The 21,854-nt window shown below is 46.3% G+C and overlaps 1 non-coding gene across 1 annotated transcript; it reads right to left on the bottom strand.

Annotated features, from left to right (window-relative positions):
• Window positions 1-3,309: 3,309 nt before the first annotated feature.
• LOC142573491 (U2 spliceosomal RNA) lies at window positions 3,310-3,493 on the bottom strand. Its single transcript, XR_012826342.1, has one exon. It is a non-coding gene; the product is annotated as a U2 spliceosomal RNA (small nuclear RNA).
• Window positions 3,494-21,854: the final 18,361 nt, after the last annotated feature.

Below are 21,854 nucleotides of genomic sequence, written 5' to 3'. Positions count from 1 at the left end.
CTGATGACAAGTTACGGCGTAGATAACCTAGTAATCGGTTGCAGGAATTAGTTAACTGATTTATATGATGGGTCCAAGATAAGTGACTAGATATATGCACTTCTAGGTATTTAAATGTTTCACATTGTATTGAAGTGCAGTTGTTAAGGGAGTAGGACGGTACTACATAATTACGATGTCGATGAAAGCACACGTGAGAACACTTATTGACATTGAGGGACATGTACCATTTGCTGCACCATGCCTGGATTTGGAGGAAGTCTTCCTGAAGAGCGGAGCAGTCTAAAGCATTTGTTATTTGTCGGTATAAAACGCAATCGTCCGCAAAAAGGCGTATGTTGGATGATAAGTTAAGTGGAAGGTCATTAATATATACGAGAAAGAGGAGAGGCCCAAGGACAGAGCCTTGGGGCACACCGGAGAGAATGGGAGATACGATTGTGGAGGTCGAGTTAGCGGAAACAAACTGAAGGCGCTCGGTTAGAAATTCACGGATCCAATTAACGATGTCTGGATGAAGACTAAGGTGCGAGAGTTTATGCAGGAGAAGAATATGTGACACTTTATCGAAGGCTTTTTCGAAGTCCAGAAAGAGAGCGTCAGTGGGGATGTTGCGATCGAGATGAGAATGCAAATCGTGTAGGAAGAGAGCAAGTTGTGTGTCGCAAGAATGAGCTTTGCGAAATCCGTGCTGATTAGGATGAAAGAAATTGACAGATGAAAGGAAAGTGGCAATGTGAGAATGTATAACGTACTCCATCAGTTTCGAGCAAACACTGGTGATTGAAATTGGACGGTAGTTTCTAGGATTTGTACGGTCGCCTTTTTTAAAGATCGGAATTATTTTACCAATTTTCCAGTCAGTGAGAACTGATCCCGTTGTGAGAGACTGTTGAAATATTAGCGTTAGAAAAAGACTGCTAATGTGCTTAGTGCTTTTTAAAACCTTGGAGTTAATGCCATCAGTACCACACGAGGACAAATTTTTTAAGGAGTCTATGATTTTAATAATTCCGTTCGCATTAAAAGTAATGTTTGCCATAGAAGGATAAGTCAAAGGTGGTAATGTGGGAAGAATTTCAGGGTAGTCATTAGTAAAAGCAGAACAGAATGCAGTGTTTAGAGCTTCAGCGACCTCGGTTTCGGGGACTATAGAGAGCTAGAACTGTCAAGTAGAAAAACAGTGTTGGACGACTGGGGATTAATAGATTGCCAGTAACGTTTTACGTTATTGTGCAACATAGAGGGCAGCGTAGTTGAAAAAAAAAAAGAAAAACACGTTTGGCCTTTGCGACCTGCGTGCAATATTGTTTGACTGCAAGGTAGTATTTTTCCCACTTAAGTTCGGATTAAGAAGAGTTTGCAGAACGGAAGAGACGTTTCTTCTTGTTGTTCAGTAGTTTCAGTGTGTTGTTAAGCCATGGGGATTGTTTCCGTTCATTAATTGTTATGGTAGGAACGTGTAATTTAACCAGACGCAAGAATTCAGATTTGAACAGTAACCAGTTAGACTCAAGTGAACGAAGATAGAAGTCAGCTGTGAATCTCTCATAAAAGGTTGTTAAATCTCGGATCATGGTGTCATAATCGCCTCTGTCATAAAGCGTGAGCGTTTTTTTTTCGTTTTTGTTTGATTAGATATATGGCATGAAAAAGAAGCGTGCAATATCTCATGGTCGCTGAGGTCATTCAGGTACGAGATAGGGGAAACGTTATCAGGGTGTGAAGTTTGTACCAAACCCAATATATTAGCGGAATGGTCTGTAGTACCAGTGGATGACTGACAACTTGTGTTAATCCAAATGTGAGACACGTGTTGGCGAACTCGCTAGCCATGTTATTTTTTAGATACTGAGGAAGCTAGATTAGACCAATCGATTGATGGGAAGTTAAAATCGCCTAATAGTAGCACAGGCGTGTTAGGATATGAGGTAGTTATCTTGCATAAGGCGTCGTGGAAAAGCGGCAAAAATGAAGAGTAACTAGAAGGAGGGCGATAGCAAATGACAAGAAGGATTCGCGGGAAGGATGCAGTACAGTAAAGCGAAAGCAGTTCAAGAGATGAGGATATGGTAACCGGGATGCAATGTAGGTGATGACTCGTGGCGATAAGGACACCACCACCACGAGTATCATCGGCTCGATCTTTGCGAAAGATGCCGAAGTCGGGAAGGAGGGGCAGTATCTCAGAATCTAGAACAGACGAATTAAGCCATTTTTCTGTTAGGCAGACAACATTACTTGAAGATGAGCTGATGAGGCCACATAAAGAATCACGCTTTGGAATGATACTGCGGATATTAGTGAACAAAAAGGCAATAGAAGAAGGACTAAATAATAAATTGCCTTGCCTAAACCGATATAACAGGTTCGTAAGCCGCCAAGGCGAGACACTCCTCATTAAACGACTGAAAATTATTGTGCATCAGTGATCTCCCCCATGCGTTCGCTCAAAAACTTGTCTGTGCAGCAATCATGATTCTCCTGCAGCAGAATAATCCGAAAGAGTCTTCACTTGAAGCATTTTTTCTGCCTAGACACTGGCAGCTGGCACTGGCAGTGCCACTGGCAGACACTGGCAACTGTTAAATTCCGTTGGAATTTAACAGTTGTTAAATTCCAACGGAATTATTACTCGACAACTTCGCATAGTGAATTCTCGAATCGGAAACGAATCGAATAGCAAATACTATTCCATTCGTTTTCGAGTATTTGAGCACCCCTACTTTTTTAACGTTGCCTTCGTTTAAATTCTATCAGCTTGGTCCTGGTTTATACGTCAGCTGCAGAGGTGCCAAGGCGTCAGTCGATCCTTGCTCTGCCAGGGTAATTATTCTTTTTTCCACCGTAGCGTCGGCAGAAGAGCAATTTCATGTGCTGCAAGTCCTGTACATTTTTGTGCGATATATCGGTTAAAGTAAACACTTGATGACGCACATGGAGCGATTTCTCCACTCGGGAAGAAAAAAATTGAGTTCTTTTTCTGTGAAAGCAGGCGGCGAAACCGAAAGACGCGGTTATTTGTTCGTTCTCATTCCTATCCGGGTCTTCTTTTTCCAGATTGGTATTGGTTTATGCTATAACAATAGGCAAGCTGCAGAACGTGGCGTGAGCCTATCATAACAACTAATGGATTGACCACGCTCTTCAGCAGGCGTAGTATTCTTCTCTTCTGTAGTACTACCTGAGAGGTAAAACCCGTAAAACCTCTGTCTGCTAATCTGCGGGACCAGGGCTCGAATCAACTCGAAGCACTGAGCATATTACAGTGAAGCTGTTCATGGCTAGGGTTCCGTTCTGCGCGAACAAAAACCGTTGGCCGATCCCGAAGATACTGCAATAGCGGGCCGACCCGCGGCCGAGGTGAAGCAAGCTTCAATCACTCCACCGTCTTGCAAGAATAAGTTTAATATATTGCTTGGGTCCAAGTAGAACCTGTGTCAGATATTAAGCTGATAAGAAAGGATACTACACTTTGACCCGCGTCGGCCATGTCTACGTTCGCGCCGCCCTCTCTTTGTCGGCGTTCAAAGCGCTTGTGTGTCTGCTTTCCTTTCCTTCCGCTCTCCCGGGGTCCCGCCGAAACGTCACGCACTCCTAGTTCCCTCAGGTTCCTCGGGCCGGCGGTCCTGTCATTCACCCGAATCTACATAAAAATCACGGTAAATGAGTTCGTACCTTTTGTATCGTAATCTGTATCTAATCTGCTCAGCATGCAGCGCGCTCTGTGTTCATGGCACGATACGCCCCCATGTGATAAGGGCGTTACCCGCCTGTTCACAACGTGTATAAAACCAGTGCTGAATAAACGCTGGGTCTCACTTTTGCCCAGCAAGTGACACACGACGTGTCGTCGTCTGCTCCACTCGATGCATGGTGTCAGAAGTGGGATAGCATGGCAATGCACTTCCTGCACGACGCGTGAAGACCAGCGATCCTGTGGCGGAAAATGGATTTCCTCAAAGCACCGGAGCCGCTCCTTACAACAGGCGACCTGCGCAAGAACTGGCAGCTCTTCAAACAAAGGTTTGAAATTTTCCTCACGGCGTCAGAGGTCGCAGAAAAGCCTCGGACTGAGTCCAAGAAGACAGCGTTGCTTTTGAGCGTCGCGGGCGCAGAGGCCATTGAAGTCTTTAACACCTTCACGTTTGCAGCAGGCGAGAAGAACGACGACTATGCCACAGTGGTGAAAAAATTTGATGAGTATTGCATTGCACAGACCAATGAGGTTCACGAGAGGTATATGTTCAGGAGAAGAATCCAAGCTGCTGGCGAACCAGTGGAGCATTTCTTACGAGACCTGAAGAATCAAGCACGTGCTTGCAACTTTGGAGCTTTGGCGGAATCGATGGTCAGGGACCAAATTGTGTTCGGGATAAATGACGACACGGTACGTGAAAAGCTCCTCAGGGACAACAACTTGACCCTGCAGAAGGCAGAACAAGCCTGTAAAGCAGCTGAAGCATCAGCAACTCATAAGGAAATGTGGAACCAGGAACACCAAGTGCATCCTATCAGCAGGACTAGCACGAGCCGCGAAAACCGAGAACAGACACGTTATGACTGCCGAAACTGCGGCGGAAAACACTCCCCAAGAAGGTGCCCTGCTTTTGGAAAAACGTGCCGGAGATGTCAGCGGAAAAACCACTTTGCCAGATGTTGTAAAGCGACGGCAGTTGTTGGCGAGTTGCAAAGCGGCCAAGACGATTTCGAGATTCTCGACGTATCCGCAAAGAATGTGTCCAGCAAGCATGACTGGACGGTGGAAGTCCAAATCAAGAACGTGGCAGTTCAGTTAAAGGTTGACACGGGATCGCAGGCAAATTTGTTGCCTTATGGATTATACGCCAAAATGAACCCACAGCCGCCCCTGTACCCCAGCAGCGCGATTTTACGCTCCTACGGCGGAGATGTAATCAAACACATTGGCGTCATGCGGGCCGAAGTCTCTTTAAATGGTTGCATTGCCATGCTGAGCTTTTTCGTGGCACGAAAGGGGCGCCAAGCAATCCTAGGACTTGAGGCGAGTGAACGCCTGGGACTGATTTCACGCGTGAACAGCGTGTCGCAAAACAGCTCTGAAGAAGTGGTTGCCAGCTTTCGTCACCTTTTCACTGGCACCGGCTGCGTCAAACGAGTATACCACATGGTGCTTCGCAAGGACGCCACGCCAGTGGTTCAGAGACCTCGTCGAGTGCCACTGGCTTTAGAGGAGCCACTTCGGGAGGAGTTGTCACGTATGGAACAAGCCGGAATAATTGCAAAAGTCACTGAGCCAACAGACTGGGTGAGTCCCCTTGTTATCGTACGAAAGAAAGACGGGAAGCTGCGAGTCTGCATGGACCCCAGGAAAATAAATGAGTGCCTCAAGCGCGAGCACTACGCCATGCCGAGGCGGGAAGACATAGAGGCCGAGCTGGCCGGCGCAAGAGTATTCACTCGCCTAGATGCAAACGCAGGGTTTCACCAAATTCCCTTAGATGACGAGACGTCTAGGATATGCACTTTTGCGACACCCTTCGGCCGCTATCGATTTTTGCGACTGCCTTTCGGAATATCATCAGCGTCCGAAGTATTTCAGCAAACCCTAAGTGAAATTTTTGACGCGCTTCCTGGCGTTAGAGTGTATGTCGATGACATACCCGTGTGGGGCAATTCCCAACAAGAGCACGACCAACGTCTAAGATCAGCGCTAGAAGCGGCAGAACGTGCGGGCCTTACGTTCAATCCAGCAAAGTGCGAGTTTGGCGTTCAACAAATTGAATTCCTGGGCGACGTAATAAACGAAGAAGGAATCCGTCCAAATGCATCCCATGTTGAGTGCATGTTGCAGATGGCACCCCCTAGTGATAAACTAGCAGTTCAACGCATGCTGGGTGTCGTGAACTATTTTGGAAAGTTTTTGCCAACACTAGCAGAAAGGACAACGCTTCTCAGAAGCTTGCTAAAAAAAGACACTGTTTTCGAATGGTCGGCAAATCACGAAAAAGAGTGGAGAGCGCTGTGCGACAGCCTTAGCAAGCAGCCCTTGCTATCAGTTTTTGACCCTGAAAAAGAAACCAGGTTATCATGCGATGCGTCACAAAACGGAATCGGTGCTGCCTTGCTGCAGTATCACAACGGTGCATGGAAACCGGTTGCGTACGCCTCCAGAGTGCTTACTGATACGCAGCAACGCTATTCACAAATTGAAAAGGAAGCAATGGCCATAGTTTTCGGCTGCGAGAAATTTCACCATTTCATGTATGGGCGGAAGGTTGTCGTTGAGACTGACCATCGTCCGTTGATCTCCATATCACAGAAGGCGATCGATGACATGCCGCCAAGACTGCAGCGATTTTTTTTACGTCTGCTACGCTATGACATTTTAATGCATTATGTTCCAGGAAAACAGCTCCTACTGGCGGACATGCTGTCCAGGGCTTCCGTTAAGGGCGCAGCAGATAACGCAGACAACAACAACGACGACGTCGAAGTGCACGCAGTAAGTGTGGTTGATTCTCTTGTCAGCGAAACCATGTGGAAAGAACTGGCTTCCGAGACACGAAAGGACACGCAGCTCGCCGCTGTGCTAAAGCACCTGGAGAACGGGCAACCAATTGAAGGACCGTTCAAGCCTTTTGCCGCTGAGCTATCGGAAGTAAAAGGGGTTCTCTTGAAAGGCTGTAAGATTGTCATTCCGGCCAGTATGAGGCGCGATATGTTGGCCAGAACTCATCAAGGCCTCATGGGAATTAACAAGTGCAAAGAAAGGGCACGGCGCCTGGTGTTCTGGCCAGGAATGAACACTGATATCGAGACGTTTGCACAGGCATGTTCTGTATGTAAAACGTACGCTTACAAGTTGCCGCAAGAGCCTTTGATTATGCGTCCGGTTCCAGACCAACCATGGTACCGCGTCGGCATGGACATTTTTAGCCACGCAGGTCGGTCCTACTTGTGTGTTTATGATGCCCTATCGAATTTTCCCGAAGTCCAACAGCTCGTAGACACTTCAGCAAAAACTACTGTAGATGCAGCAAGTGCCATATTTTCCAGATATGGCATACCTGTAGAGGTATGCACTGATAACGGGCCTCAATTTTCCAGTAGAGATTTTGCCATGTTCTCAAAAGTGTACGATTTCAAACACGTGACCTCAAGCCCGTATTTTCCCCGCTCCAACGGACTCGCCGAAAAGGGGGTACAAGTAGTCAAGAGAATCTTGAAGAAAACAACTGAAGCTAAACAAGACTTTTGGCTTGGTCTTCTCGCTTACAGGTCAACTCCACTGGAATGCGGCTGGTCACCAGCCGAAATATTACAGGGACGCTCGCTGCGAACAACTCTACCAACCGTTCAGGTCGGACAAAGCCGGCGGGTTGACAAACGCCAGCAAACAGACTACTCAAGAGGGCCACTCGCACCGCTCAACAACGGCGAAACGTTCAGAATAAAAGACAGCTCATCATGGAGAAGAAAGGCTCGGGTTCTTCAGTCGTCTGGTCAACCAAGGTCATACGTTGTCATGACTGAAGACGGGCAACTCTTGCGACGCAACCGCGAGCATCTGCTGCCAACCAGAGAATCTTTTCGCCTTAGCGGTCCTCCTCACGACGACGAAGGTGTTTTTCAAGAATACGCTGCCCCTGCCAGCATACAACACGACCCAGAGGCGGCGCAAAACCCAAACAGCACAGCGAGCATTGTGCCGACAGTTCCGCAACAAGCAGCTGCTCCAAGGACTACAAGACAACGCAGACCACCTCGGCGCTTAATGTATGACGCGAACTTTCAACAAGTGCCGTGACTGTATTCAGTGCTCTGATCTTTGCTGTAGTTTTGGATGTGCAGTGATTCTTTAACTTTCTTTTTGTTCTCCCGAGCTAAAAGCGCTCCTTGTCCTAAGTTTTTTTTTTTTTTTCGTTACGAAGGGGGATGTATCGTAATCTGTATCTAATCTGCTCAGCATGCAGCGCGCTCTGTGTTCATGGCACGATACGCCCCCATGTGATAAGGGCGTTACCCGCCTGTTCACAACGTGTATAAAACCAGTGCTGAATAAACGCTGGGTCTCACTTTTGCCCAGCAAGTGACACACGACGTGTCGTCGTCTGCTCCACTCGATGCACCTTTGTTCAAAATTTTGTGTCACCTCTGTGTAGTATGCTAAGAAACTTCGCTGGTCATCTACCTTCACAGAGTGGGATGGCTCATGATTTTTTTCTTCCCTTCTTTATACTTTATAAATTATCAAAGCATTTTGCGTTTTCTGCGACGGAAATCTTGTAATTAGTGGTGTGTTTGAATCCCACCGATGGCAACGGTTGTTGTGGTCGCACCGATGGTACGACCTGTTGGGAACTCGGCGCTGACGCCCGTGGTTGTACCTGGGTCGCAAGCCCCAAGGGTAGCGTTGGCCTGGCGGCCTGGGGTACAACTGGAAGCATCCGAAGGTCCCGGCAAAGCATGAGTCGACTGGTAACAACAAAACAACTTGTTTATTTTAACATCGCAAAGAGTTGGCGGTCAGGTTGACCGAAGTAGAGAGACGGGAGAGCACTTTACTCAACAGAAGAAATCGGAGCCCTCCTTTTGGCGTCCGGGGGCAGCTGTTTTTATACTCTCGCAGTTGAGGGCAAGAAGGAACCCCTCAATAGACGAGCACGTGATTGTACAATGGGATAAGGTGACGCATACTGTCGTAGCGCCGCCGGTCGGTCACAAAGACTGGGAGGAGAAGGTGACCTCTGCTGTCGTATCGCCTCCGGTCGGGCACAATGGCTGGGAGGAGAAGGTGACCCTTGCTGTCGTATCGCCTCCGGTCGGGCACAATGACTGGGAGGAGAAGGTGACCTCTGCTGTCGTATCGCCTCCGGTCGGGCACAATGGCACATACACTCACACACGCACATGAAGACACGTGGCATCGGAACATGCCTGGACGCGCTTGGCGGGGAGCGTAGCGGCGACGCCGAACGGGCCAAAATGTCTGCCGCTTTGTTGCAGTCGCGCCAGCTAAACCGCGCGTCGTAGGCGAAACGTAACAGGTGTGGGAATATTCGAAACTTTCACATAACGAATAAGATATTCAGCTATTCAATTCGGTCCTCGAATCGAATAGTCACTATTCAAACTACAAACATTTCTTTTTTTCGAATAGGTCTAGAATACTTTGTCGACTGTACACGATCAGAGAAGTTGCGAAACATAACGTACTAGAGCGTGCTGCGTCATCCAGTCAGAACGCACTTCTGATTTGGTCATGGAGGTATACATATATATTAAATGGCCAACAAGGCTGCCTTTTCAAACCTTATATGATAATGCACGAACGCGTTTGCTGCAAAGAGACCTTATTAAGAAAAAACTGCTTAGTCGTTGTAGATGCCCCGTTTGTGCCTTCAATAAAGCTTGATTTCTGACGTGCAGTGTAATAACAGAAGCTTTCTAATGTTGCGGATACCAGGATGGTGAAGTTTTTTGACGTTAATGACCACTTTTCTGTCCGCGGGAAAATATGCAGTTTTTAGGTAGTCCAGTAAGCAAATTTTTTTTACTGCTGCAGCAAATGCTTGATATTAGAGTATGTGGCATTAATTTCTAGAAGCAATGTGCTTTCTAATGGCATTATTTTCAAGCGAACAATTATTACGCCTTCACTGAAAAAAGAAAAAGGTTATTCAATAAAACGATTTGTTACGAAAACGAGAAAACTCCGCAAAAACATCGATGCTGTTTTGCCAAGAGAGAACATTAAAAAATTTCGAAATACACATGTTGAACTAAAAAGGCCATATAGCACATTCCTGCAAATGTAAGCTTTCTATCTGTACAAGTTATTTATATACAAAGGAAAATGTTAGACCTAGTGGCTATCGTGTTCGTGCGGCGGCCATTACGAACCGCCGCGCGACACCGGGGAGCGCAATGATTGCGGAATGCCGAGATCCACTCCCGGCCGCCGTCTTGCGCAAAACTGCAGTCTTTGCGCCGCCACTGGCAAGTGGACATGCTCGAACGACGTTGACACCCTGCAGATAAGAGCCATGGCCTTTAAAGCACGCGGGATATCTTTAGGTCTGAGCGCGGCAGCGGCGAAACGGTTCGGCGTAGAAACCGAAACCCGCCGTCGGATACCTGTTGACGTCCTGGGGCTATTTGGAGCACTTTCGCCGTCCGTGCGGAAGTCCGATGAATGGGGATCATCTTTCGAGTCTGTGCTGCTACCACGATCGCTAAATTCTGACGCGGACTCATCGGAATCCGTCGAAATTCGCCGTTTCCGAAGGGCATCTGCGCGCGACGTCGAGGCCATGTCGCAATCTACCAGCACTCGACACGCGAATAAAAAGCGCTTTAAAGGAATCCCCCCCACGCGGTGAAAAAAAAAAAAAAAAAAAAAAAAGGACGCACCAAAGCGAAAATAGAAAAATAGTTCCTTTTCTATGCGCTAGATGACGCTAGCTGCCAAAAATAAAGAAAGCCCCAAGCGCGGCAAAATTTGCAGTTGAAAGCATCGATAACGGCTTACCGATGGGTATAGGCGTGGACAGGAAGGTGTTAATGAACGAGGAGTTGGCACATTATTCACAAAGTATTGGAAAATTATTCGGTTCTATTCACTTGTGACACTATGCGATTCGTATTTCAATTCCGTTTCAAAAACTACTGCTCGCGCCCTCCTAATCAAAATGAATAGGTGAGTGAGCCCCTAAAAGTTTTCGTGTTCACACAAGCGCTATAGGGAGCATGCAGTAAATCCCATAACCTGTCACGCAATTCTCATTCAGGAAGCGCAACAATGCGTTGATCGAAAGCTATCTGTGGAGATGCTGGTCTGCGCCAGTGCCCAAGGATCTTCTTCTACAAGTGACGGTTATCCAGTCTGACTAATAAGATGTTGTTGTTGTTGCCTCAAAACATGGCTCGTACCCACGAAGGGTGATTGGCCAAACTGGAGGGAATGAAACGTACACCCAACAGCATACCGAAAGGGGTAAAGGCGAACATTCAGAACGATGCATTTGGCAACTAACTGATAGCACAGGTTTTGAGAGGACCTACATATAAACTAAATAAAAAATGAACTAAGAAACTAAAAAAAGATAAGATATCCCACGGTCGGTACCCTAGCAGCGTAACCTCTGGATGCTTCCATGAATTTGTGCAGAGCAGTAATCATCGAACCAAGGCTTGTACCTAATTGACAGGCACCAAAAGACAAAATGTTTGTTTTCGTAAGTGCTATATAAACCCAGTTTACAAGTTGAAAATTTAAGAAACATTCTGCGGAGGGAGGAGAAGCGGCGGCCAGAAAGAATTAAATGGTCAATAGTTCCAGGTTCATTACACGAGCAGAGGTCAGTTACGGATAAGCCAGATACATGAAGGTAGACATTTTAGGCGGGGAACCATACAGAGGAAGCTTGATAACGTCTGAAGAAGGGCGAATTCACTTTCGCGTCTTCTTTGTCGGCCCTCGTGCTCGTTAAAATGAAGGAGAAGAGGTGTGGGTGCACAATTTGGCACCCGCATCGACTGACGCAACAAAAAGAAGAAGAAGAATCACCTCTGGTAAGCGCTTCGGGAATGTGTACCCTCTCGTGGTGTATATTTTGGCTTTTCGGAATTCTGACTGTTTCCCAGAATGAAAACTATAGCTCGTTAGTTGCCTCCGCCTCTTAGCTTGCCAAAGCTGGTTCGCGTACTCTTTAACGACACCGGTATCGTTGATATTTTCTTATACGGCACTTGCAAGCTAGATTGAGAACCGGATAGGAGTGAAATGTTACTATTAATACTTTGTTATTGTATATCTTATTGCAGAAGTTATTGTGTAATTGTGACATTTTTGTGTGACAGCGCTAACTACTCTTCATTTTTCTAAGAAAATACTGTTTATTTGGTAACAAGAACATTGTTGCTGCTGCGCCCAGCGCGAGCAGGACCACATGCGCAACTACGCCGATAGGCGCCCACAGCAAGCCATTACAAAGCATTGATGAGTTTCTTCTCAAGGCACAACACCTCTTTATCAGTGGGTTCCAGTGATGGAGCGCTTACACATTCATCAGCAGCTTCCGAAATGCAATATGCCTGAAATATTTCCGTATGTACTGGCCTGGCGAGCCGTCTGAGCACTTGCGTGTTATGGACGCACGGGGAACAGCTATATATACGTGTGCATTTACGGCAGTGGTCAGCCAAGTGGCCAGCACCTGTCAGAGCGTTTATGGCGTTCCGGTGCTCCCTAAGTCGGTCATTCAGGTGTTTGCCCAATATATCACTTTCCGCAGGGAAGGGGAATTTTGTACACCACCGTCACATTGCAGTCAACAAAGCGGGTGATACGGTTTTTAGTGCATGTACCTTGACTCCCGGCGTCGATTAGCAGCCTGCACATTCTTGCGAGCTTGAGTGGCGCTGAAAAAACAATATCCACACCGCACTTGTTCGCCACCTTTTTTAGGCGGTGGGACACCCCGTGTACGTATGGCACGGCTACAGGGCGCCCCCTGGGACGTGCGTTATTGCACAGAGCGGCTTCCGTGTCAGCTGTCACAGATTTAGTGTTAGTGATTTAGTGATTTAGGCAGTGTCACGAGATTTAGCCAGAGCAGCTTTCAGGCGGTTAGTAACCATACCTCTTTTTACTACGTATGGACAGCTGGGCTAGTTGGTTATGATTAGCATTATGAAACATCGTTCCAGCGCACAATTGAACAAGGACGAGAAGATAAAGACAACACAAACGACGAACTAACTTGAAGTGGGCTGAATGGTAGTCAAGCAAGGGCTTCTTGCTCCTAGGAGAGTAGATCCAACAAGTAGGACTATCATTTTTAGTGATACAGGTATCTAGGAATTGTAGGCGACGATCTACTGGCAACTCATGTGTGAATTTAAGACCTACTCCACACTTTTCAAAAACTCTCAGAGCGTATTCACCAGCATAGCCACTCCCCTCAGGCTTCACGCATTTAAGCACATCAAGAAAGTCATCGATATATCTAAAAATCTTAGATACAAAAGTATTGTCAAGCAATGAAAAAAAATTAAATAATCGGGTTTTACGCACCAAAACCACGATCTGATTATTTGAACTTGATTATTGAAATTTGAACCTCCTGGGGTTCTTTAACGTGAACGTAAATCTATGTACACGGGTGTTTTTGCATTTCGCCCCCATCGAAATGCGGCCGCCTTGGCCAGGATTCGATCCCGCGACATCGTGCTTGCAAAACCAACACCATAGCCACTAAGCAACCACGGCGGGTCAAGTAATGATAAAATATGATTGTCAACAACAGATAAAAACAAATTAAAAGAGGTGCTATGCGCGATCCGACGTAGACACCATCTTCTTGGACAAAAGTGTCCTGCTCAAGAACAACAAGGATATAAGAGAGATAAAATCTTAGCATCTCAGCATCTCAACGAAATTGTCAACAGGAAGGCGTGGCATTTTGAAAGTCAACGGGATCAGACTCTTCGATATGCTCCCTGACGGAAATTAAAAGCTCAGCCTGGTAGAAAGAGTAAAAAAGCTCTTCCACGTCAATAGAGAAGAGAGCGAGAAAGAGAGAGAGTGCGCGCGCGCGCGTGTGCGTTATTCTTCTAGTGCTATATCTAGGCTATTTTTCTGGTGCTTAACATCGAAGTCCTTCAACTCTTACTCTACCTAAGGCAGGGCAATAAGGCTGGTCTTTAGGCAGTCCATGAATTATACATAACTTACATACCACTTACATAACTTACACTTACATTACTTACATAACTTACATAACCTGTTTGGTGAAATTACAGGAACTCATATTTTGCATATTCTTGCACAAGATATAGGAAGCCTCGCATAAACTTAGAAACAAAGGAAGTAAGCAAAAATGAAGTGAGTATTCAAAATAAGCACTTAACGTTACAGGTACGTACAAATTTTCAATTTCATCTTTAATAATGCTCCTTCCTTCTAAAACCCACTTCCCCCCTTAATGAAAAGAAAATATCAAGAGAAGAGAGGCAGAATGGACCTCCTTGGCAGAATGCTAGACTTTATTAGATGTATGACAAAACCTGATTAGGTCAAGTAGGCTACGTGACTATTTGACGCTGCCCCGTATTGAAGGGGATGCCAATGAAAAATGCCAATGTAAATTACTATTATCATGATTACCGCAGTCGTCTCGCCGTCATCCCGAACACGCGGGTTACATATACACGGTGTTCCAACTATCATGGACCAAGATTTCAATATATGCTAGTATCACGTAGCTGGACAGAACCAACATAATGTTGTCTACCGTCGCTTGGAGGTATTCGATTTTCTTTGGCATTCCCTCTAATTACACAATTAGTCTTAATTACTCAGCCTCCGAAATATTGTAATTAGATGAAAAGTGTCAATGAGAAAACTGTAGAGCAACATGAAATACACCCGATACAGCTTTCTGTTGCTCAATGCGTGCTATATATCTTGCACAATCTTTTTGGTTATGTTCACCCACTTTTTTCTGTAATGCCTTCGGGCCTTGAAAGTATTTTAAACAAACAAACAAACAAATAAATAAATAAATAAATAAAAAAGTGATTTTCTGAGTGTGAAAGAAGCCCGCGAATACACGCAAGGTGCATCGAGTGGCCAGTCGCGCGGCAGTATTGCATGATAGTTGGGACGCTCTGTATCCGTATATACTCTGCCATACCAAATTTATAGCGTCACCGTAAGGTACACAGTCGAATGGTACTTGGTGCTCTTTTAGCTTGGCACACGGCCCCGCAAAATGCGCCGTAGGTATTCAGCAGGCGCTTAGCTATTGCGTTCGCTTACATTGATTGACATTAAATAAATCTTAGGCTTCGTTTAATTTTCTCACTATACCGTAAAAGCGTCCTTTCACCCTTGCAGTCGCTTGCCATTGCATGCGTGTGCATGTGTGTGTGTGCTTGTTCAGGCGAGTGTCTGCTTGCGCGCGCGTCTTCGTACGCGTGTGTTCGTGTCTAAGCCTGCGTGCCAAGAGGCACTTGTTACTGCACGGCGGTTTAGTGCGTGGCGTGGTCGTGCAGGAAAGGTGTCGACGCAGGAGAGTTTCGTCGAGACTGACTTCGGACGCCCAGCGATGGCGAGCGTGGTGCTGCGCTCTATGCGAGAGCGCGTAGCGGCGTTCGCGCACTTCATCCGCCGAGGTTGGGTTTCGGCGACTACCACGTCGAGCGAGCACGTCGACAACGAAGTACGTGGATACACGTTGAGAAATCACGTGTCTACGCAAGTTGCGCAAGCACTGGCACTGTAGCCGCCGCACGAAGGTAAACCGTGTTACAAAGGTTTATTGGCAAGGTATAGTGAGAAGCTGTGAATGCGACCAGCTAAATTATGTAAACGCAACTCCAACCCGTGAGTACGCTTTAGGCGGGGTGACCCTTACAAAGTTGCGCATTTGGATATTTTTAATACTTACGCGACGTCTTAAGCTGGCACGAGTTGGAGTAAGATTAACAGGAGGGAACCGTACGCAACTATGATGCCAGGTGACCTGTCACATGCACGACACGACTCTCGGCGGCAAACTGTAAATTGTAAACAGTAAACTGTAAATATTCAAAAGCATCGGACCTAACGGCATGCAATGAAAAAGAATCAAAGCCCGCATAGCTGTTGCTATTATTTATGGTAAATAGCACTTGTTACTATTAAAATATGAAAATCTTCACCTTCCTAAATGTTACCGCGTTTCGAGGCCCGCAGACTTAATAGCATCGTTTATGACTAGGGTTCCGTGTTTTCGGCGAAAAAAATCCGATAAACACTCGGCGGTAAAATTTTTGACGATTCGAATTTTTCCGATAAACTCCGATTTTAACGGCCAATATTACCCATGTTGTCTTCTTTATCGAAAGCCTTTCGATAAAGGGCATGTTCTGAGCGGTCATTGATACACCGGCCGGTTTGGCCGATATAAACTTTACCTCACGTCAACAGTATCTCGTAGACCGCACCCATCGCACATTTAACAAATGCTTGTTGCCCTGGGAGCGCGAGGCGACATCTTGATATACGGTCCCCTAGGGGTACTCGAGCGCCAGGGGACCGAATCGAGCGAGGAAGGGCTGCTGGCGGAAAGCATGGCATGATCACATGATGCATTTCTGTAGCGCGTGAACACAAATTTTAAGCAAACCAAGTGGGAAGGAAACGAAAGCTTTCCAGCGACTACGTAAAGGAGTCTAGTGATTATGAAGAGTCAACGTCATCTGAAGGAGCCATTGTTTGCAATTTTTGTCGTGTGACAGCATTGCCAACGGCTAGGGCGCCTTGAGTATTGCGGAGCATTTACAATCACAACGCCATGTCCAGCTGAAGAAGTACCGTATAGACACAGGTGAGTCCTTTTTTAATTGTTGGTGCTCTGAATTTAAGGCTATGTGAGAGTGTATGTGGCATGCTTCTTACAGCCTGACACGGTTTCTCCGTTTATTGTGCACGCTTCCTACTATATGTATGTGCCTTAACAGACTTCACATGGTCGCAATCCAATTTGTTCACATCGTGTTGTTATTCCTATCTCTTAGGCAACTCATTAAAGCAAAGCTCGCTGAAAAAATGCATCACACGGGCCCGATCCAACATACAAGACGCGGATGACATACCGCACCAGTTTTGCCGTGCACTTTGTCACGCTGGGATTCGACTGCACCAGGCTGATAGACCTCTTGGCAGCATCTTTCGAAGCAAGTGTCCGGTGGCACGCACGATACGATGTCAAGTAGTCATCAACTACATCGGAAATACCTACATGAGGTCACTGCGAAAGAATTTGGACGATAAGCTATACCATGAAAGACCGCCCCATTTCCATCACCATCGATGAGTCGCCGGAACTCCGCGGATGTCCGCAAGTGATGGTGCTCGCAACCTTTTACGACGACGAGCTTCCTGGATGTAGGACCCCTTATGATAGACTTGCAAGTAGTTCATCAGTGTAACGCAGCATCAAATTGGCGTGTTGATACAAGCCTCTCTTCAGAAGGTCGGAAAGGCCTTAGTTGACGTAGCTGTGTTGTGCTTCGATTCAGCTTCCAACATGCAAAAGCTTCACAAGGACTTGCAACTCTTCAGCCTCGATTTCAAGGCACTTCACTTGAAAAATCCGTGCCAACTTCTTAACAACGTCCTGGAGGATGGAACAAAGACGAACTCATTTAAGGTAATTCACAATTTCGTTGTGCACTATCCTGCCCTGTTGAACTGGTGACGGGAGCTCTGCCTTAAGTTTGGCCTTGTGCGCGTGGCCGTGGATATGGCCATCAAGTCGCTGAAGACTGTATGTTCGTCTAGGTAGTTCTTTTTTTTGAAGCCCTAGAAGATGTTCTGGACTACTGACGTGCCATCTAGTTTTTTTTTTTTGAGAAGCGACGATGCCAAGGGAAAGAAATGTGAGAAGCTCAAAACTCTTCTTTCATCGCTGAATATGTGCACGACTTACTGATTAAGCTGAGGTTTCTTAAGACAAATTTATGTGCTGTGCTCTCAATCATTAAGGAACTTGAGGCAGAGAGTACCCTGGTATATCAGGTTTCCCACATACTGGGGGTTTATTTGCACGCGCTCCTCAGTCAATCGCGTGACCTACCTGAGATCTTCACATCAGATGTCGCAAGTCTGTTGGATCTGCTTGATGAGAATGACCGCTCAACGACTGTCGCAGACCTCCATGTATACTATACGCTACTGTCGCTGAAAAGTGGAGACAGACAGTTGAGATGAACCTTTGTGATGCACTCCAGTACACCAGTGAATCGCTTTGGTACCATTTTCAAGTTGTGAATCCAAATGTGAAGCATGAGCTTCCCCGCGCGTCCGGAACCCATGCGCCAATTTTTAAGGTAGTGTTTCTTGAAACTGACGACATGAGCCAGCTCATGAGTGATTTTGCGAACTATTAGAGCTATGAAATCAGCAACATTCTTCAACCCCTGTCATTTTTGAGACTTCACACTGTCCAGTGGCCAGTGCATTCCCGGTGCGCGCTGTCTTATGGCTCTCTCAGTTTCTAGCACAAACGTTGAAAGGGCATTTTGAAAGCTGAGAATCATCAATCGAAAGGAGTGCTCTTCTATCAGTGGCAGCAACCTCGTAAAGTATGCTTGTGTCTATTACAACACGCTTTAAAGTTGTAATATGCACAAACGTAGGTGTTTTGTGCGTGTGTGTATATGTGTTTGTGCCTTCAAATCTTCGAGACAACTAAAATACGCTTCGTGTGTTGTAGTGATTTCGAAGCAGATATCTTCATGTAAGATTTCGGAGTATTGAGAATAATTCAAGATTAAACTCCGAATTTCGGAGAATCGGGGATTTACGAGAAATAAACTCCGATAAACGCGAATTTCCGTCAAAAAATTAACTCCGGAAAGCAACCTCCGAATTTCAAGAAAAAGTGAACTCCGAAAACACGGAGCCCTATCATGACGCATTGATCGCGAACCTATCTGTACGCTCGTAGCCAAAGGTACATAGGCAGCAACATCTAGCCCTCGCTCTTCTACAGGTCATAAACTAGTACCGCGACAACGCTGTGCTCTGACACAGAACAAGATTTCGATTTTTCTTACGCTATATATTTAACTACTACTATTTTGTTCTTACATGATAGACAGCGGCTGACGCTACACGAATCAGGGTAGAGCCTCGAATTGCTATTGTGATTCTTTAGCGGCATCGAAAAGAGCCATCGTCGCACTCAAATTCGGCCAGGAGAAAACATGCACTGTTTAAATTAGCACAAGCCAGGCGGTATGTCGCAAGTATGACAGGTACCATTTACTAGCACTGATGCGATGTTCGAGGTCAATCTATTATTCAAAGCAACCAAGGTCACATTTAGTTTGTATAAAGTGTTTCTTCGCTCTGCTTGAAGAAAGACGACGTTACCACGTTAAAAATTTCTTGCATTGCTTCTAAAGCATTCCAAAACCCGTTTGTAAACAAGTTACAAGAAGCGCCACATCGTAAATAATGGTACGTACAATGTGTGACGCATTTTGTAGTAGAGAGCAAGCAATTGGCTTCGGTAACCATGAACATGAAATGGTGGAGAATTCGTTTCAAATGCCTTGGGTGCATGTATGATTCATGCACTAGCCAAACATTGCCTTATATTAAGATCACACATCATGTTACTGCAACTGGCAATGCAGCTAAATTGCGCACTGCATGTAACTTCACTCTGGGCATTGGTATGGTTTATGCAGGATCGGTGCGTGCCGAGTGAATTTGAACCATGGTCGACTTCAGTGAGCGTTTACTCAGCCTATCACCTTGTGAGGATGGAGAGCCATTATGCAACGATAACGATTACCGTTAAAACGAGCACATACTGAACCAGCATTTGACTGTTCTGGTCATGCCGCGTTGCTTTAGCTATGAAGCAGTTTCTGCTTTAGCAGTTTCTCCGTACAGATTTGTGTTTCTGTCACTGGTTTTAGGGTGGAACATGAATGCCCTGGCAAATTTTACGGCTGATCCTGGCATCAGTGCTCAGCCAAAAGTAATGGTTTAGCTTGAAACGGCCAGTTTTTATTCTATAATTAGCCAGTATTTTCATTAGCACAGCAAAGTCAAGCTGGGAGATCACTCAAGCTGGCTCGGCTCTGTCAGAGGTGAAGCGAACGTGCACTGCGTTTTTGTGCGTGGACCTTGACGTACTGTTAGGTTTGCTAACTACATTTTATCAGTGGTGATTCATTACTGACGCCGCTTGCATGTTCTCACCAACAGACTGGTCGTATATGAATGTTTCGAGGACCCCGCGCAGGTGGTGTTTGCAGCTGGACCACGTCATCAGCTTTCACCGGCGTAGTTTCATAAGTCTAGCTTCACTGTCTCCAACGTGGGGACAGTGAAGCTAGACTTATGAAACGAAAATTAAGGACTGGAAGCGAAAAAAGAAAGAAACACGCAAAGAACTTGTTCTCGATTCGTGCGAGATGTAGCTTTCATTTTATAATGATCGATAATTACGTTTAAAAGCGAAAGTGAAATTTTGCATTTCGATGGGGGCGAAATGCAAAAACGCCCGTTTACCGTGCATTTGATGCACATTAAAGCTCCCCAGGTAGCAGAAATTAATCCCGAGTTGTCCACTACGGCGTGCTTCATAAAGATGTCATGTTTTGCTAGTAACACTCCAGAATTTCATTTTATTTTTCCAAGCGAAGCTTGTATCGGGGAGGGGGGGGGGCTCACAAGTGGCGTTGTCGTGGTCACGCAGAAAAAAATACAGTTCGCAAAGCAGTACAGTTGCGGGAAAGGGCGGTTTGATGAGCCGACAGCTGCACCAGCGCCGGAGCGTGACTCGGCTGCATAGGCGCACGCTCACGCCACGACCGCAATCAGAGCCGCTTCTCTTCCGCCGCCGAGGGAAATGATTTCGCGCGCACTGCGCCGGCTTCGTTCGGGTGTTCCTTCGTTACCGTTCAGTTTAGTCTCAGAAAACGGATGGGACGGCCACGCGTTGTGCGTTCCCCCGAGGAATGGGCAGCGTTCGACGAGTGGCGGCGAGAACTCGCCCATGAAAGGGCTCACCGTCGGCCCGCCGATCCAGCCGTTAGAGCGGCCAGAACCAAGGCAATCCGACAGCAACGAGACGATCCCAAACTGAGGGAGCGGGAGGCCGAAGCAATACGGCAACGTTACCTGTGAGTTACTTAACCCTGACGAAGGTCACGTGCGCGCAGGACAAGCTTCGCTTATACCCCCATATACCGGTAGGTGAAGGGTTGTTTCTTTTTTTACCAAGCACGCCGCCGCACTTCGTCACCGCACGAGAACGATCGTGGAATCACACTTAAAGATGGCCACTAAAAGGAAACACTAAATCAGTTTAGCGTGATAAAGTATTACCTGAAAAATTATTTTTGTGAATTTTACTATAATAGGCCGAATATTAGAAAAGAAAATAAAGGTAAAAGTTCCATTTCTTCTTTTTAAATTTCGCGCTGAAACCCAAGCCTCGTATACTTCATTGTGACGTCACGGATTTCAAGGTGTATTTTTTTCGTATTTGGGGTCAAGTAAAATCTCATGAAATTTGCCACGTTAATCTTTGGCTCGTTTAAACACAAGAGCTTCCATTTTTCTTGATGGACAATTAGCTAGGTCCGGGCAGGCGACGTCAAAACCTGTGACATCAAGGCTGGCTGGTGCGGGAAATTCAAACGGCGTCGCCCTCCGACTTTCCTTTTTGAGCCGTTTCTGATTTACCAAGCTTTTTCTGGCGGCAAGAGTGGCGTTTTTTGGTAGTGTAGTAGGGTAATTTACTAACGCAGGTGGATGATGTTTATTTGCCTTTAGTGTCCTTTTAACGGCTTGGCTCAAAAATAAGCAAAAAAGGTGAGTAAGGATGAGCTCGATATTTCACTATATATACGCCGTTGAGCGGATTTGCTGGTTATCTAAGTTGGCGCAGTTAATATGACAGAAACGCGGGTAGCACACAAGCGAATGTGTTGAACTTAGCAGCCTTTAATGTGTGTGTGTGAGAGAGAATAAAGTTTGTACGAATGAGTATACGCGAGCGCAGGTACCTTGTCCGCTCTGCAGTGGGTGGTCCCCTCAGTCCAGGAGTCCAGCGGCCTTAGCTGACCTTCTCGTTTGGTTGACCAGTTTGAGCTGGTCCGTCAAGACGGAGCTGGACAGCGCTGCGTTCCATGGCCGTGTGGTGGGGTGTGTTATTGGCGTGAGCACTGGTGTGCTTGCGGAAGCCCATACCATGTAGTAAAGCGCTGCGCATTGATCGCAGTGTGGGCATTTACAAGAATACAACGCAAGGTGTATGTCGTGGCAGGGATTCAAGTGTGGACACGTGTTCGTTTGG

The sequence above is a fragment of the Dermacentor variabilis genome, chromosome 2 (genome assembly GCF_050947875.1).
Source record: "Dermacentor variabilis isolate Ectoservices chromosome 2, ASM5094787v1, whole genome shotgun sequence".
NCBI lineage: Eukaryota > Metazoa > Arthropoda > Arachnida > Ixodida > Ixodidae > Dermacentor > Dermacentor variabilis.
Note: the sequence above shows the minus strand (reverse complement) of the source record. Positions and strands in the feature narration are given on the sequence as shown.